We start from the raw sequence: 19,322 nt of genomic DNA on the forward strand, positions 1-19,322 counted from the left end.
TCATCAACACTTTGAAGGTCCACAGATTACAGAATGCCTCAAGATGTGCATCGGAAACTACTACTAGTCTTCCAGGAAACGATCAAGTCGTAGACAGTTTGAGACATTACTCCCATGGACGAAAGTGCGCATGGTGACTTTTGTATTCAATCCCGATGCAATTTCTGTGTTTCAACAACACTCTGATAGTCCACAGATTACAGAATGCCTGCAGATGTGCATCGGAAACAGCTACTGGTCTTCCAGGGAACGATCAAAGCGTAGACTGTTTGAGACATTACTCCCATGGAGGAAAGTGCGCATGGCGACAGTTGTATTCACTCCCGAAGCAATATCTGTGTTTCATCAACACTTTGACGTTCCACAGATTACACAATGCCTCCAGATGTACATCGGAAACTACTACTGGTCTTCCAGGAAACGATCAAAGCTTAGACTGTTTGAGACACTACTCCCATGGAGGAAAGTGCGCATGGTGACTGTTGTATTCAATCCCGATGCAATTACTGTGTTTCATCAACATTTTAAAGGTCCACAGATTACAGAGTGCCACCAGATGAGCATCGGAAACTACTACTGGTCTTCCAGGGAACGATCTAAACGTAGACTGTTTGAGACATTACTCCCATGGAGGAAAGTGCGCATGGTGACTGTTGTATTCAATCCCGATGCAATTTCTGTGTTTCATCAACACACTGATAGTCCACACATTGCAGAATGCCCCCAGATGTGCATCGGAAACCACTACTGGTCCTCCAGGGAACGATCATAGAGTAAACTGTTTGAGACATTATTCCCATGGAGGAAAGTGCGCATGGTGACTGTTGTATTCAATCCCGACGCACTTTCTGTGTTTCATCAACACTCTGATAGTCCACACATTACAGAATGCAACCAGATGTGCATCGGAAACTACTACTGGTCTTTCAGGGTACGATAAAAACGTAAACTGTTTGAGACATTTCTCCCATGCAGGAAAATGCACATGGTGACTGTTGTATTCAATCCCGATGCAATTTCTGTGTTTCATCAACACTCTGAGAGTCCACAGATTACAGAATGAATCCAGACGTGCATCTGAAACTACTACTGGTCTTCCAGGGAACGATCAATGCGAAGACTGTTTGAGACATTACTCCCATGGAGGAAAATTCGCATGATGACGGTTGTATTCAATCCCGAGGCAATTTCTGTGTTTCATCAACACTTTGAAAGTCCACAGATTACAGAATGCCTCCAGATGTGCATCGGAAACTACTGCTGGTCTTGCAGGGAACGATCAAAGCGTAGACTGTTTGAGACATTATTCCGGTGGAGGAAAGTGCCCATGGTGACTGTTGTATTCAATCCCGCGGCAATTCCTGTGTTTCATCAACACTTTGAAGGTACACAGATTACAGAGTGTTTCCAGATGTGCATCGGAAACTCCTATCGGTCTTGCAGGGAACGATCAAAGCGTAGACTGTTAGAGACATTACTCCCATGGAGGAAAGTGAGCATGGTGACTGTTGTATTCAATCCCGACGCAATTTTTGTGTTTCATCAACACTCTGATAGTCCACACATTACAGAAAGAACCCAGATGCTCATCGGACAGAACTACTGGTCTTCCAGGGAACGATCAAAGCGTAAACTGTTTGAGTCATTACTCCCATGTAGGAAAGTGCGCATGGTGACTGTTGTATTTAATCCCGATGCTATTTCTGTGTTTCATCAACACTCTGATAGTCCACACATTACAGAAAGAACCCAGATGCTCATCGGAAACAGCTACTGGACTTCCAGGGAACGATCAAAGCATAGAGTGTTAGAGACATTACTCCCATAGAGGAGTGTGCACATGGTGACTGTTGTATTGAATCCCAATATAATTTCTGTGTTTCATCAACACTTTGAAGGTCCAAAGATTACAGAATGTCTCCAGATGTGCATCGAAAACTACTACTGGTCTTCCAGGAAACGATCATACCGTAGTCTCTTTGAGACATTACTCCCATGGTGGAAAGTGCGCATGATGACTGTTGTATTCACTCCCGATGCAATATCTGTGTTTCCTCAGCACTTTGAAGGTCCACAGATTACAAAATGCCTCCAGATGTACATCGGAAACTACTACTGGTCTTCCAGGAAACGATCAAAGCTTAGACTGTTTGAGACACTACTCCCATGGTGGAAAGTGCGCATGGTGACTGTTGTATTCAATCCCGATACAATTTATGTGTTTCATCAACACTCTGATAGTCCACACATTGCAGAATGCCCCCAGATGTGGATCGGAAACCACTACTGGTCCTCCAGGGTACGATCATAGCGTAAACTGTTTGAGACATTACTCCCATGGAGGAAAGTGCGCATGGCGACAGTTGTATTCACTCCCGATGCAATATCTGTGTTTCATCAACACTTTGAAGTTCCACAGATTACACAATGCCTCCAGATGTACATCTGAAACTACTACTGGTCTTCCGGGAAACGATCAAAGCTTAGACTGTTTGAGACAGTACTCCCATGGAGGAAATTGCGCATGGTGACTGTTGTATTCAATCCCGATGCAATTACTGTGGGTCATCAACATTTTAAAGGTCCACAGATTACAGAGTGCCTCCAGATGTGCATCGGAAACTACTACTGGTCTCCCAGGGAACGATCAAAACGTAGACTGTTTGAGACATTACTCCCACGGAGGAAAGTGCGCATGGTGACTGTAGTATTCAATCCCTATACAATTTCTGTGTTTCATCAACACTCAGATAGTCCACACATTGCTGAATGCCCCAGATGTGGATCGGAAACCACTACTGGTCCTCCAGGGAACGATCATAGCGTAAACTGTTTGAGACATTACTCACATGGAGGAAAGTGCGCATGGCGACTGTTGTATTCAATCCCTACGCAATTTCTGTGTTTCATCAACACTCTGATAGTCCACACATTACAGAATGCAACCAGATGTGCATCGGAAACTACTACTGGTCTTTCAGGATACGAAAAAAACGTAAACTGTTTGAGACATTTCTCCCATGCAGGAAAGTGCGCATGGTGACTGTTGTATTCAATCCCGATGTAATTTCTGTGTTTCATCAACACTCTGATAGTCCACAAATTACAGAATGTCACAGATGTGCATCGGAATCTACTACTGGTCATCCAGGGAACGATGAAAGGGTAAACTGTTTGAGACATTACTCCCATGGAGGAAAGTGCGCATGGTGACTGTTGTATTAAATCCCGATGCAATTTCTGTGTTTCATCAGCACTTGGAAGGTCCACAGATTACAGAATGCCTCCAGATGTGCATCGCAAACAACTACTGGTCTTGCAGCGAACGATCAATTCGTAGATTGTTTGAGACATTATTCCCATGGAGGAAAGTGCGCGTGGTGACTGTTGTATTCAATCCCGATGCAATTTCTGTGTTTCATCAACACTTTGAAGGTCCACAGATTACAGAATGCCTCAAGATTTGCATCGGAAACTACTACTGGTCTTCCAGGAAACGATCAAGTCGTAGACAGTTTGAGACATTACTCCCATGGAGGAAAGTGCGCATGGTGACTGTTGTATTCAATCCCGCTGCAATTTCTGTGTTTCAACAACACTCTGATAGTCCACAGATTACAGAATGCCTCCAGATGTGCATCGGAAACTACTACTGGTCTTCCAGGGAACGATCAAAGCGTAGACTGTTTGAGATATTACTCCCATTTAGGAAAATTGCGCATAGTGACTGTAGTATTCAATCCCGATTCAATTTCTGTGTTTCAACAACACTCTGATAGTCCACACATTACAGAAAGAACCCAGATGCTCATCGGAAACAACTACTGCTCTTCCAGTGAAGAATCAAAGCGTAAACTGTTTGAGTTATTACTCCCATGTAGGAATGTGCGCATGGTGACTGTTGTATTGAATCCGGATGCTATTTCTGTGTTTCATCAACACTCTGATAGTCCACACATTACAGAATGGTTCCAGATGTGCATCGGTAACAGCTACTGGTCTTCCAGGGAACGATCAAAGCGTAGACTGTTTGAGACATTACTCCCATGGAGGAAAGTGCGCATGGCGACAGTTGTATTCACTCCCGATGCAATATCTGTGTTTCATCAACACTTTGAAGTTCCACAGATTACACAATGCCTCCAGATGTACATCGGAAACTACTACTGGTCTTCCAGGAAACGATCAAAGCTTAGACTGTTTGAGACACTACTCCCATGGAGGAAAGTGCGCATGGTGACTGTTGTATTCAATCCCGATGCAATTACTGTGTTTCATCAACATTTTAAAGGTCCACAGATTACAGAGTGCCACCAGATGAGCATCGGAAACTACTACTGGTCTTCCAGGGAACGATCTAAACGTAGACTGTTTGAGACATTACTCCCATGGAGGAAAGTGCGCATGGTGACTGTTGTATTCAATCCCGATGCAATTTCTGTGTTTCATCAACACACTGATAGTCCACACATTGCAGAATGCCCCCAGATGTGCATCGGAAACCACTACTGGTCCTCCAGGGAACGATCATAGAGTAAACTGTTTGAGACATTATTCCCATGGAGGAAAGTGCGCATGGTGACTGTTGTATTCAATCCCGACGCACTTTCTGTGTTTCATCAACACTCTGATAGTCCACACATTACAGAATGCAACCAGATGTGCATCGGAAACTACTACTGGTCTTTCAGGGTACGATAAAAACGTAAACTGTTTGAGACATTTCTCCCATGCAGGAAAATGCACATGGTGACTGTTGTATTCAATCCCGATGCAATTTCTGTGTTTCATCAACACTCTGAGAGTCCACAGATTACAGAATGAATCCAGACGTGCATCTGAAACTACTACTGGTCTTCCAGGGAACGATCAATGCGAAGACTGTTTGAGACATTACTCCCATGGAGGAAAATTCGTATGATGACGGTTGTATTCAATCCCGAGGCAATTTCTGTGTTTCATCAACACTTTGAAAGTCCACAGATTACAGAATGCCTCCAGATGTGCATCGGAAACTACTGCTGGTCTTGCAGGGAACGATCGAAGCGTAGACTGTTTGAGACATTACTCCGGTGGAGGAAAGTGCCCATGGTGACTGTTGTATTCAATCCCGCGCAATTCCTGTGTTTCATCAACACTTTGAAGATCCACAGATTACAGAGTGCCTCCAGATGTGCATCGGAACATCCTACCGGTCTTGCAGGGAACGATCAAAGCCTAAAATGTTTGAGACATTACTCCCGTGGAGGAAAGTGCGCATGGTGACTGTTGTATTCAATCCCGCGGCAATTCCTGTGTTTCATCAACACTTTGAAGGTACACAGATTACAGAGTGTTTCCAGATGTGCATCGGAAACTCCTATCGGTCTTGCAGGGAACGATCAAAGCGTAGACTGTTAGAGACATTACTCCCATGGAGGAAAGTGAGCATGGTGACTGTTGTATTCAATCCCGACGCAATTTTTGTGTTTCATCAACACTCTGATAGTCCACACATTACAGAAAGAACCCAGATGCTCATCGGACACAACTACTGGTCTTCCAGGGAACGATCAAAGCGTAAACTGTTTGAGTTATTACTCCCATGTAGGAAAGTGCGCATGGTGACTGTTGTATTGAATCCCGATGCTATTTCTGTGTTTCATCAACACTCTGATAGTCCACACATTACAGAATGAACCCAGATGCTCATCGGAAACAGCTACTGGACTTCCAGGGAACGATCAAAGCATAGACTGTTAGAGACATTACTCCCATGGAGGAAAGTGCACATGGTGACTGTTGTATTGAATCCCGATATAATTTCTGTGTTTCATCAACACTTTGAATTTCCAAAGATTACAGAATGTCTCCAGATGTGCATCGAAAACTACTACTGGTCTTCCAGGAAACGATCATACCGTAGTCTCTTTGAGACATTACTCCCATGGTGGAAAGTGCGCATGATGACTGTTGTATTCACTCCCGTCGCAATATCTGTGTTTCCTCAACACTTTGAAGGTCCACAGATTACAGAATGCCTCCAGATGTACATCGGAATCTACTACTGGTCTTCCAGGAAACGATCAAAGCTTAGACTGTTTGAGACACTACTCCCATGGTGGAAAGTGCGCATGGTGACTGTTGTATTCAATCCCGATACAATTTCTGTGTTTCATCAACACTCTGATAGTCCACACATTGCAGAATGCCCCCAGATGTGGATCGGAAACCACTACTGGTCCTCCAGGGTACGATCATAGCGTAAACTGTTTGAGACATTACTCCCATGGAGGAAAGTGCGCATGGCGACAGTTGTATTCACTCCCGATGCAATATCTGTGTTTCATCAACACTTTGAAGTTCCACAGATTACGCAATGCCTCCAGATGTACATCTGAAACTACTACTGGTCTTCCAGGAAACGATCAAAGCTTAGACTGTTTGAGACACTACTCCCATGGAGGAAAGTGCGCATGGTGACTGTTGTATTCAATCCCGATGCAATTACTGTGGGTCATCAACATTTTAAAGGTCCACAGATTACAGAGTGCCTCCAGATGTGCATCGGAAACTACTACTGGTCTCCCAGGGAACGATCAAAACGTAGACTGTTTGAGACATTACTCCCACGGAGGAAAGTGCGCATGGTGACTGTTGTATTCAATCCCGATACAATTTCTGTGTTTCATCAACACTCTGATAGTCCACACATTGCAGAATGCCCCAGATGTGGATCGGAAACCACTACTGGTCCTCCAGGGAACGATCATAGCGTAAACTGTTTGAGACATTACTCACATGGAGGAAGTGCGCATGGCGACTGTTGTATTCAATCCCTACGCAATTTCTGTGTTTCATCAACACTCTGATAGTCCACACATTACAGAATGCAACCAGATGTGCATCGGAAACTACTACTGGTCTTTCAGGGTACGAAAAAAACGTAAACTGTTTGAGACATTTCTCCCATGCAGGAAAGTGCGCATGGTGACTGTTGTATTCAATTCCGATGTAATTTCTGTGTTTCATCAACACTCTGATAGTCCACAAATTACAGAATGTCACAGATGTGCATCGGAATCTACTACTGGTCATCCAGGGAACGATGAAAGCGTAAACTGTTTGAGACATTACTCCCATGGAGGAAAGTGCGCATGGTGACTGTTGTATTAAATCCCGATGCAATTTCTGTGTTTCATCAGCACTTGGAAGGTCCACAGATTACAGAATGCCTCCAGATGTGCATCGCAAACAACTACTGGTCTTGCAGCGAACGATCAAATCGTAGATTGTTTGAGACATTATTCCCATGGAGGAAAGTGCGCGTGGTGACTGTTGTATTCAATCCCGATGCAATTTCTGTGTTTCATCAACACTTTGAAGGTCCACAGATTACAGAATGCCTCAAGATGTGCATCGGAAACTACTACTGGTCTTCCAGGAAACGATCAAGTCGTAGACAGTTTGAGACATTACTCCCATGGAGGAAAGTGCGCATGGTGACTGTTGTATTCAATCCCGCTGCAATTTCTGTGTTTCAAAAACACTCTGATAGTCCACAGATTACAGAATGCCTCCAGATGTGCATCGGAAACTACTACTGGTCTTCCAGGGAACGATCAAAGCGTAGACTGTTTGAGACATTACTCCCATTTAGGAAAATTGAGCATAGTGACTGTAGTATTCTATCCCGATTCAATTTCTGTGTTTCAACAACACTCTGATAGACCACACATTACAGAAAGAACCCAGATGCTCATCGGAAACAACTACTGCTCTTCCAGTGAAGAATCAAAGCGTAAACTGTTTGAGTTATTACTCCCATGTAGGAAAGTGCGCATGGTGACTGTTGTATTGAATCCGGATGCTATTTCTGTGTTTCATCAACACTCTGATAGTCCACACATTACAGAATGGTTCCAGATGTGCATCGGTAACAGCTACTGGTCTTCCAGGGAACGATCAAAGCGTAGACTGTTTGAGACATTACTCACATGGAGGAAAGTGCGCATGGCGACTGTTGTATTCAATCCCTACGCAATTTCTGTGTTTCATCAACGCTCTGATAGTCCACACATTACAGAATGCAACCAGATGTGCATCGGAAACTACTACTGGTCTTTCAGGATACGAAAAAAACGTAAACTGTTTGAGACATTTCTCCCATGCAGGAAAGTGCGCATGGTGACTGTTGTATTCAATCCCGATGTAATTTCTGTGTTTCATCAACACTCTGATAGTCCACAAATTACAGAATGTCACAGATGTGCATCGGAATCTACTACTGGTCATCCAGGGAACGATGAAAGCGTAAACTGTTTGAGACATTACTCCCATGGAGGAAAGTGCGCATGGTGACTGTTGTATTAAATCCCGATGCAATTTCTGTGTTTCATCAGCACTTGGAAGGTCCACAGATTACAGAATGCCTCCAGATGTGCATCGCAAACAACTACTGGTCTTGCAGCGAACGATCAATTCGTAGATTGTTTGAGACATTATTCCCATGGAGGAAAGTGCGCGTGGTGACTGTTGTATTCAATCCCGATGCAATTTCTGTGTTTCATCAACACTTTGATGGTCCACAGATTACAGAATGCCTCAAGATTTGCATCGGAAACTACTACTGGTCTTCCAGGAAACGATCAAGTCGTAGACAGTTTGAGACATTACTCCCATGGAGGAAAGTGCGCATGGTGACTGTTGTATTCAATCCCGCTGCAATTTCTGTGTTTCAACAACACTCTGATAGTCCACAGATTACAGAATGCCTCCAGATGTGCATCGGAAACTACTACTGGTCTTCCAGGGAACGATCAAAGCGTAGACTGTTTGAGATATTACTCCCATTTAGGAAAATTGCGCATAGTGACTGTAGTATTCAATCCCGATTCAATTTCTGTGTTTCAACAACACTCTGATAGTCCACACATTACAGAAAGAACCCAGATGCTCATCGGAAACAACTACTGCTCTTCCAGTGAAGAATCAAAGCGTAAACTGTTTGAGTTATTACTCCCATGTAGGAATGTGCGCATGGTGACTGTTGTATTGAATCCGGATGCTATTTCTGTGTTTCATCAACACTCTGATAGTCCACACATTACAGAATGGTTCCAGATGTGCATCGGTAACAGCTACTGGTCTTCCAGGGAACGATCAAAGCGTAGACTGTTTGAGACATTACTCCCATGGAGGAAAGTGCGCATGGCGACAGTTGTATTCACTCCCGATGCAATATCTGTGTTTCATCAACACTTTGAAGTTCCACAGATTACACAATGCCTCCAGATGTACATCGGAAACTACTACTGGTCTTCCAGGAAACGATCAAAGCTTAGACTGTTTGAGACACTACTCCCATGGAGGAAAGTGCGCATGGTGACTGTTGTATTCAATCCCGATGCAATTACTGTGTTTCATCAACATTTTAAAGGTCCACAGATTACAGAGTGCCACCAGATGAGCATCGGAAACTACTACTGGTCTTCCAGGGAACGATCAAAACGTAGACTGTTTGAGACATTACTCCCACGGAGGAAAGTGCGCATGGTGACTGTTGTATTCAATCCCTATACAATTTCTGTGTTTCATCAACACTCTGATAGTCCACACATTGCAGAATGCCCCAGATGTGGATCGGAAACCACTACTGGTCCTCCAGGGAACGATCATAGCGTAAACTGTTTGAGACATTACTCACATGGAGGAAAGTGCGCATGGCGACTGTTGTATTCAATCCCTACGCAATTTCTGTGTTTCATCAACACTCTGATAGTCCACACATTACAGAATGCAACCAGATGTGCATCGGAAACTACTGCTGGTCTTTCAGGGAACGATCAAAGCGTAGACTGTTTGAGACATTATTCCGGTGGAGGAAAGTGCCCATGGTGACTGTTGTATTCAATCCCGCGGCAATTCCTGTGTTTCATCAACACTTTGAAGGTACACAGATTACAGAGTGTTTCCAGATGTGCATCGGAAACTCCTATCGGTCTTGCAGGGAACGATCAAAGCGTAGACTGTTAGAGACATTACTCCCATGGAGGAAAGTGAGCATGGTGACTGTTGTATTCAATCCCGACGCAATTTTTGTGTTTCATCAACACTCTGATAGTCCACACATTACAGAAAGAACCCAGATGCTCATAGGACAGAACTACTGGTCTTCCAGGGAACGATCAAAGCGTAAACTGTTTGAGTTATTACTCCCATGTAGGAAAGTGCGCATGGTGACTGTTGTATTTAATCCCGATGCTATTTCTGTGTTTCATCAACACTCTGATAGTCCACACATTACAGAAAGAACCCAGATGCTCATCGGAAACAGCTACTGGACTTCCAGGGAACGATCAAAGCATAGACTGTTAGAGACATTACTCCCATGGAGGAGTGTGCACATGGTGACTGTTGTATTGAATCCCGATATAATTTCTGTGTTTCATCAACACTTTGAAGGTCCAAAGATTACAGAATGTCTCCAGATGTGCATCGAAAACTACTACTGGTCTTCCAGGAAACGATCATACCGTAGTCTCTTTGAGACATTACTCCCATGGTGGAAAGTGCGCATGATGACTGTTGTATTCACTCCCGATGCAATATCTGTGTTTCCTCAGCACTTTGAAGGTTCACAGATTACAAAATGCCTCCAGATGTACATCGGAAACTACTACTGGTCTTCCAGGAAACGATCAAAGCTTAGACTGTTTGAGACACTACTCCCATGGTGGAAAAGGCGCATGGTGACTGTTGTATTCAATCCCGATACAATTTATGTGTTTCATCAACACTCTGATAGTCCACACATTGCAGAATGCCCCCAGATGTGGATCGGAAACCACTACTGGTCCTCCAGGGTACGATCATAGCGTAAACTGTTTGAGACATTACTCCCATGGAGGAAAGTGCGCATGGCGACAGTTGTATTCACTCCCGATGCAATATCTGTGTTTCATCAACACTTTGAAGTTCCACAGATTACACAATGCCTCCAGATGTACATCTGAAACTACTACTGGTCTTCCAGGAAACGATCAAAGCTTAGACTGTTTGAGACACTACTCCCATGGAGGAAAGTGCGCATGGTGACTGTTGTATTCAATCCCGATGCAATTACTGTGGGTCATCAACATTTTAAAGGTCCACAGATTACAGAGTGCCTCCAGATGTGCATCGGAAACTACTACTGGTCTCCCAGGGAACGATCAAAACGTAGACTGTTTGAGACATTACTCCCACGGAGGAAAGTGCGCATGGTGACTGTTGTATTCAATCCCTATACAATTTCTGTGTTTCATCAACACTCTGATAGTCCACACATTGCAGAATGCCCCAGATGTGGATCGGAAACCACTACTGGTCCTCCAGGGAACGATCATAGCGTAAACTGTTTGAGACATTACTCACATGGAGGAAAGTGCGCATGGCGACTGTTGTATTCAATCCCTACGCAATTTCTGTGTTTCATCAACACTCTGATAGTCCACACATTACAGAATGCAACCAGATGTGCATCGGAAACTACTACTGGTCTTTCAGGATACGAAAAAAACGTAAACTGTTTGAGACATTTCTCCCATGCAGGAAAGTGCGCATGGTGACTGTTGTATTCAATCCCGATGTAATTTCTGTGTTTCATCACCACTCTGATAGTCCACAAATTACAGAATGTCACAGATGTGCATCGGAATCTACTACTGGTCATCCAGGGAACGATGAAAGCGTAAACTGTTTGAGACATTACTCCCATGGAGGAAAGTGCGCATGGTGACTGTTGTATTAAATCCCGATGCAATTTCTGTGTTTCATCAGCACTTGGAAGGTACACAGATTACAGAATGCCTCCAGATGTGCATCGCAAACAACTACTGGTCTTGCAGCGAACGATCAATTCGTAGATTGTTTGAGACATTATTCCTATGGAGGAAAGTGCGCGTGGTGACTGTTGTATTCAATCCCGATGCAATTTCTGTGTTTCATCAACACTTTGAAGGTCCACAGATTACAGAATGCCTCAAGATTTGCATCGGAAACTACTACTGGTCTTCCAGGAAACGATCAAGTCGTAGACAGTTTGAGACATTACTCCCATGGAGGAAAGTGCGCATGGTGACTGTTGTATTCAATCCCGCTGCAATTTCTGTGTTTCAACAACACTCTGATAGTCCACAGATTACAGAATGCCTCCAGATGTGCATCGGAAACTACTACTGGTCTTCCAGGGAACGATCAAAGCGTAGACTGTTTAGATATTACTCCCATTTAGGAAAATTGCGCATAGTGACTGTAGTATTCAATCCCGATTCAATTTCTGTGTTTCAACAACACTCTGATAGTCCACACATTACAGAAAGAACCCAGATGCTCATCGGAAACAACTACTGCTCTTCCAGTGAAGAATCAAAGCGTAAACTGTTTGAGTTATTACTCCCATGTAGGAATGTGCGCATGGTGACTGTTGTATTGAATCCGGATACTATTTCTGTGTTTCATCAACACTCTGATAGTCCACACATTACAGAATGGTTCCAGATGTGCATCGGTAACAGCTACTGGTCTTCCAGGGAACGATCAAAGCGTAGACTGTTTGAGACATTACTCCCATGGAGGAAAGTGCGCATGGCGACAGTTGTATTCACTCCCGATGCAATATCTGTGTTTCAGCAACACTTTGAAGTTCCACAGATTACACAATGCCTCCAGATGTACATCGGAAACTACTACTGGTCTTCCAGGAAACGATCAAAGCTTAGACTGTTTGAGACACTACTCCCATGGAGGAAAGTGCGCATGGTGACTGTTGTATTCAATCCCGATGCAATTACTGTGTTTCATCAACATTTTAAAGGTCCACAGATTACAGAGTGCCACCAGATGAGCATCGGAAACTACTACTGGTCTTCCAGGGAACGATCTAAACGTAGACTGTTTGAGACATTACTCCCATGGAGGAAAGTGCGCATGGTGACTGTTGTATTCAATCCCGATGCAATTTCTGTGTTTCATCAACACACTGATAGTCCACACATTGCAGAATGCCCCCAGATGTGCATCGGAAACCACTACTGGTCCTCCAGGGAACGATCATAGAGTAAACTGTTTGAGACATTATTCCCATGGAGGAAAGTGCGCATGGTGACTGTTGTATTCAATCCCGACGCACTTTCTGTGTTTCATCAACACTCTGATAGTCCACACATTACAGAATGCAACCAGATGTGCATCGGAAACTACTACTGGTCTTTCAGGGTACGATAAAAACGTAAACTGTTTGAGACATTTCTCCCATGCAGGAAAATGCACATGGTGACTGTTGTATTCAATCCCGATGCAATTTCTGTGTTTCATCAACACTCTGAGAGTCCACAGATTACAGATTGAATCCAGACGTGCATCTGAAACTACTACTGGTCTTCCAGGGAACGATCAATGCGAAGACTGTTTGAGACATTACTCCGGTGGAGGAAAGTGCCCATGGTGACTGTTGTATTCAATCCCGCGCAATTCCTGTGTTTCATCAACACTTTGAAGATCCACAGATTACAGAGTGCCTCCAGATGTGCATCGGAACCTCCTACCGGTCTTGCAGGGAACGATCAAAGCCTAAAATGTTTGAGACATTACTCCCGTGGAGGAAAGTGCGCATGGTGACTGTTGTATTCAATCCCGCGGCAATTCCTGTGTTTCATCAACACTTTGAAGGTACACAGATTACAGAGTGTTTCCAGATGTGCATCGGAAACTCCTATCGGTCTTGCAGGGAACGATCAAAGCGTAGACTGTTAGAGACATTACTCCCATGGAGGAAAGTGAGCATGGTGACTGTTGTATTCAATCCCGACGCAATTTTTGTGTTTCATCAACACTCTGATAGTCCACACATTACAGAAAGAACCCAGATGCTCATCGGACACAACTACTGGTCTTCCAGGGAACGATCAAAGCGTAAACTGTTTGAGTTATTACTCCCATGTAGGAAAGTGCGCATGGTGACTGTTGTATTGAATCCCGATGCTATTTCTGTGTTTCATCAACACTCTGATAGTCCACACATTACAGAAAGAACCCAGATGCTCATCGCAAACAGCTACTGGACTTCCAGGGAACGATCAAAGCATAGACTGTTAGAGACATTACTCCCATGGAGGAAAGTGCACATGGTGACTGTTGTATTGAATCCCGATATAATTTCTCTGTTTCATCAACACTTTGAATTTCCAAAGATTACAGAATGTCTCCAGATGTGCATCGAAAACTACTACTGGTCTTCCAGGAAACGATCATACCGTAGTCTCTTTGAGACATTACTCCCATGGTGGAAAGTGCGCATGATGACTGTTGTATTCACTCCCGTCGCAATATCTGTGTTTCCTCAACACTTTGAAGGTCCACAGATTACAAAATGCCTCCAGATGTACATCGGAAACTACTACTGGTCTTCCAGGAAACGATCAAAGCTTAGACTGTTTGAGACACTACTCCCATGGTGGCAAGTGCGCATGGTGACTGTTGTATTCAATCCCGATACAATTTCTGTGTTTCATCAACACTCTGATAGTCCACACATTGCAGAATGCCCCCAGATGTGGATCGGAAACCACTACTGGTCCTCCAGGGTACGATCATAGCGTAAACTGTTTGAGACATTACTCCCATGGAGGAAAGTGCGCATGGCGACAGTTGTATTCACTCCCGATGCAATATCTGTGTTTCATCAACACTTTGAAGTTCCACAGCTTACGCAATGCCTCCAGATGTACATCTGAAACTACTACTGGTCTTCCAGGAAACGATCAAAGCTTAGACTGTTTGAGACACTACTCCCATGGAGGAAAGTGCGCATGGTGTCTGTTGTATTCAATCCCGATGCAATTACTGTGGGTCATCAACATTTTAAAGGTCCACAGATTACAGAGTGCCTCCAGATGTGCATCGGAAACTACTACTGGTCTCCCAGGGAACGATCAAAACGTAGACTGTTTGAGACATTACTCCCACGGAGGAAAGTGCGCATGGTGACTGTTGTATTCAATCCCGATACAATTTCTGTGTTTCATCAACACTCTGATAGTCCACACATTGCAGAATGCCCCAGATGTGGATCGGAAACCACTACTGGTCCTCCAGGGAACGATCATAGCGTAAACTGTTTGAGACATTACTCACATGGAGGAAGTGCGCATGGCGACTGTTGTATTCAATCCCTACGCAATTTCTGTGTTTCATCAACACTCTGATAGTCCACACATTACAGAATGCAACCAGATGTGCATCGGAAACTACTACTGGTCTTTCAGGGTACGAAAAAAACGTAAACTGTTTGAGACATTTCTCCCATGCAGGAAAGTGCGCATGGTGACTGTTGTATTCAATTCCGATGTAATTTCTGTGTTTCATCAACACTCTGATAGTCCACAAATTACAGAATGTCACAGATGTGCATCGGAATCTACTACTGGTCATCCAGGGAACGATGAAAGCGTAAACTGTTTGAGACATTACTCCCATGGAGGAAAGTGCGCATGGTGACTGTTGTATTAAATCCCGATGCAATTTCTGTGTTTCATCAGCACTTGGAAGGTCCACAGTTTACAGAATGCCTCCAGATGTGCATCGCAAACAACTACTGGTCTTGCAGCGAACGATCAAATCGTAGATTGTTTGAGACATTATTCCCATGGAGGAAAGTGCGCGTGGTGACTGTTGTATTCAATCCCGATGCAATTTCTGTGTTTCATCAACACTTTGAAGGTCCACAGATTACAGAATGCCTCAAGATGTGCATCGGAAACTACTACTGGTCTTCCAGGAAACGATCAAGTCGTAGAGAGTTTGAGACATTACTCCCATGGAGGAAAGTGCGCATGGTGACTGTTGTATTCAATCCCGCTGCAATTTCTGTGTTTCAAAAACACTCTGATAGTCCACAGATTACAGAATGCCTCCAGATGTGCATCGGAAACTACTACTGGTCTTCCAGGGAACGATCAAAGCGTAGACTGTTTGAGACATTACTCCCATTTAGGAAAATTGAGCATAGTGACTGTAGTATTCTATCCCGATTCAATTTCTGTGTTTCAACAACACTCTGATAGACCACACATTACAGAAAGAACCCAGATGCTCATCGGAAACAACTACTGCTCTTCCAGTGAAGAATCAAAGCGTAAACTGTTTGAGTTATTACTCCCATGTAGGAAAGTGCGCATGGTGACTGTTGTATTGAATCCGGATGCTATTTCTGTGTTTCATCAACACTCTGATAGTCCACACATTACAGAATGGTTCCAGATGTGCATCGGTAACAGCTACTGGTCTTCCAGGGAACGATCAAAGCGTAGACTGTTTGAGACATTACTCCCATGGAGGAAAGTGCGCATGGCGACTGTTGTATTCACTCCTGATGCAATATCTGTGTTTCATCAACACTTTGAAGGTCCACAGGTTACACAATGCCTCCAGATGTACATCGGACACTACTACTGGTCTTCCAGGAAACGATCAAAGCTTAGACTGTTTGAGACACTACTCCCTTGGAGAAAGTGCGCATGGTGACTGTTGTATTCAATCACGATGCAATTTCTGTGTTTCATCAACATTTTAAAGGTCCACAGATTACAGAGTGCCTCCAGATGTGCATCGGAAACTACTACTGGTCTTCCAGGGAACGCTCAAGTCGTAGACAGTTTGAGATATTACTCCCATGGAGGAAGGTGCGCATGGTGACTGTGGAATTCAATCCCGATGCAATTTCTGTGTTTCAACAACACTCCGATAGTCCACAGATTACAGAATGCCTCCAGATGTGCATCGGAAACTACTACTGGTCTTCCAGGGAATGATAAAAGCGAAAATGTTTGAGACATTAGTCCCATGGAGGAAAGTGCGCATGGTGACTGTTGTATTCAATCCCGATGCAATTTCTGTGTTTCATCAACATTTTCAAGGTCCACAGATTACAGAGTGCCTCCAGATGTGCATCGGAAACTATTACTGGTCTTATAGGGAACGATCAAAGCGTAGACTGTTTGAGACATCACTCTCATGGGGAAAAGAGCGCATGGTGACTGTTGTATTCAATGACGATGCAATTTCTGTGTTTCATCAACACTCTGATAGTCCACAGATTACAGAATGCCTCCAGATGTGCATCGGAAACTACTACTGGTCTTCCAGGGAACGATCAAAGCGTAGACTGTTTGAGACATTACTCCCATGGAGGAAAGTGCGCATGGTGACTGTTGTATTCAATCCCGATGCAATTTCTGTGTTTCATCAACACTCTGATAGTCCACAGATTACAGAATGCCTACAGATGTGCATCGGAAACCACTACTGGTCTTCCAGGGAACGATCAAATAGTAGACTCTTTGAGACATTACTCCCATGGAGGAAAGTGCGCATGGTGACTGTTGTATTCAATCCCGATGCAATTTCTGTGTTTCATCAGCACTTGGAATGTCCACGGATTACAGAATGCCACCAGATGTGCATCGGAAACAACTACTGGTCTTGCAGCGAACGATCAAATCGTAGATTGTTTGAGACATTATTCCCATGTAGGAAAGTGCGCATGGTGACTGTTGTATTCAATCCCGATGCAATTTCTGTGTTTCATCATCACTTTGAAGGTCCACAGATTACAGAATGCCTCCAGATGTGCATCGGAAACTACTACTGGTCTTCCAGGGAACGATCAAAGCGTAGACTGTTTGAGACATTACTCCCATTTAGGGAAATTGCGCATGGTGTCTGTTGTATTCAATCCCGATTCAATTTCTGTGTTTCAACAACGCTCTGATAGTCCACACATTACAGAAAGAACCCAGAGGCTCATCGGAAACAACTACTGGTCTTCCAGGGAACGATCAAAGCGTAAACTGTTTGAGTTATTACTCCCATGTAGGAAAGTGCGCGTGGTGACTGTTGTATTGAATCCCGATGCTATTTCTGTGTTTCATCAACACTCTGATAGTCCACACATTACAGAATGCCTCCAGATGTGCATCGGAAACAGCTACTGGTCTTCCAGGGAACGATCAAAGCGTAGACTGTTTGAGAAATTACTCCCATGGAGGAAAGTGCGCATGGCGAGTGTTGTACTCACTCCCGATGCAATATGTGTGTTTCATCAACACTTTGAGGGTCCACAGATTACACAATGCTTCCAGATGTACATCGGAAACTACTACTGGTCTTCCAGGAAACGATCAAAGCTTAGACTGTTTGAGACACTACTAACTTGGAGGAAAGTGCGCATGGTGACTGTTGTATTCAATCCCGAAGCAATTTCTGTGTTTCATCAACATTTTAAAGGTCCACAGATTACAGAGTGCCTCCAGATGTGCATCGGAAACTACTACTGGTCTTCCAGGGAACAATCAAAACGTAGACTGTTTGAGACATTACTCCCATGGAGGAAGGTGCGCATAGTGACTATTGTATTCAAACCTGGTGCAATTTCTGTGTTACATCAACACTCTGATAGTCGACACATTACAGAAAGTCCGCAGATGTGCATCGGAAACTACTACTGGTCTTCCAGGGAACGATGAAAGCGTAAACGTTTTGAGACATTACTCCCATTAAGGAATGTGCGCATGGTGACTGTTGTATTCAATCCCAATGCAATTTCTGTGTTTCATCAACACTTTGAAGGTCCACAGATTACAGAATGCCTCAAAATGTGCATCAGAAACTACTACTGGTCTTCCAGGACACGATCAAGTCGTAGACAGTTTGAGACATTACTCCCATGTAGGAATGTGCGCATGGTGACTGTTGTATTCAATCCCGATGCAATTTCTGTGTTTCAACAACGCTCCGATAGTCCACAGATTACAGAATGCCTCCAGATGTGCATCGGAAACTACTACTGGTCTTCCAGGGAACTATAAAAGCGTAGACTGTTTGAGACACTAGTCCCATGGAGGAATGTGTGCATGGTGACTGTTGTATTCAATCCGATTGAAATTTCTGTGTTTCAACAACACTCTGATAGTCCACACATTACAGAAAGAACCCAGATGCTCATCGGAAACAACTACTGGTGTTCCAGGGAACGATCAAAGCGTAAACTGTTTGAGTTATTACTCCCATGTAGGAAAGTGCGCATGGTGACTGTCGTATTGAATCCCGATGCTATTTCTGTGTTTCATCAACACTCTGATAGTCCACACATTACAGAAGGAACCCAGATGCTCATCGGAAACAGCTACTGCTCTTCCAGGGAACGATCAAAGCATAGACTGTTAGAGACATTACTCCCATGGAGGAAAGTGCGCATGATGACTGTTGTATTCACTCCCGATGCAATATCTGTGTTTCCTCAACAC

This window comes from Schistocerca gregaria, chromosome 8 (assembly GCF_023897955.1).
Source record: "Schistocerca gregaria isolate iqSchGreg1 chromosome 8, iqSchGreg1.2, whole genome shotgun sequence".
Classification (NCBI taxonomy): domain Eukaryota; kingdom Metazoa; phylum Arthropoda; class Insecta; order Orthoptera; family Acrididae; genus Schistocerca; species Schistocerca gregaria.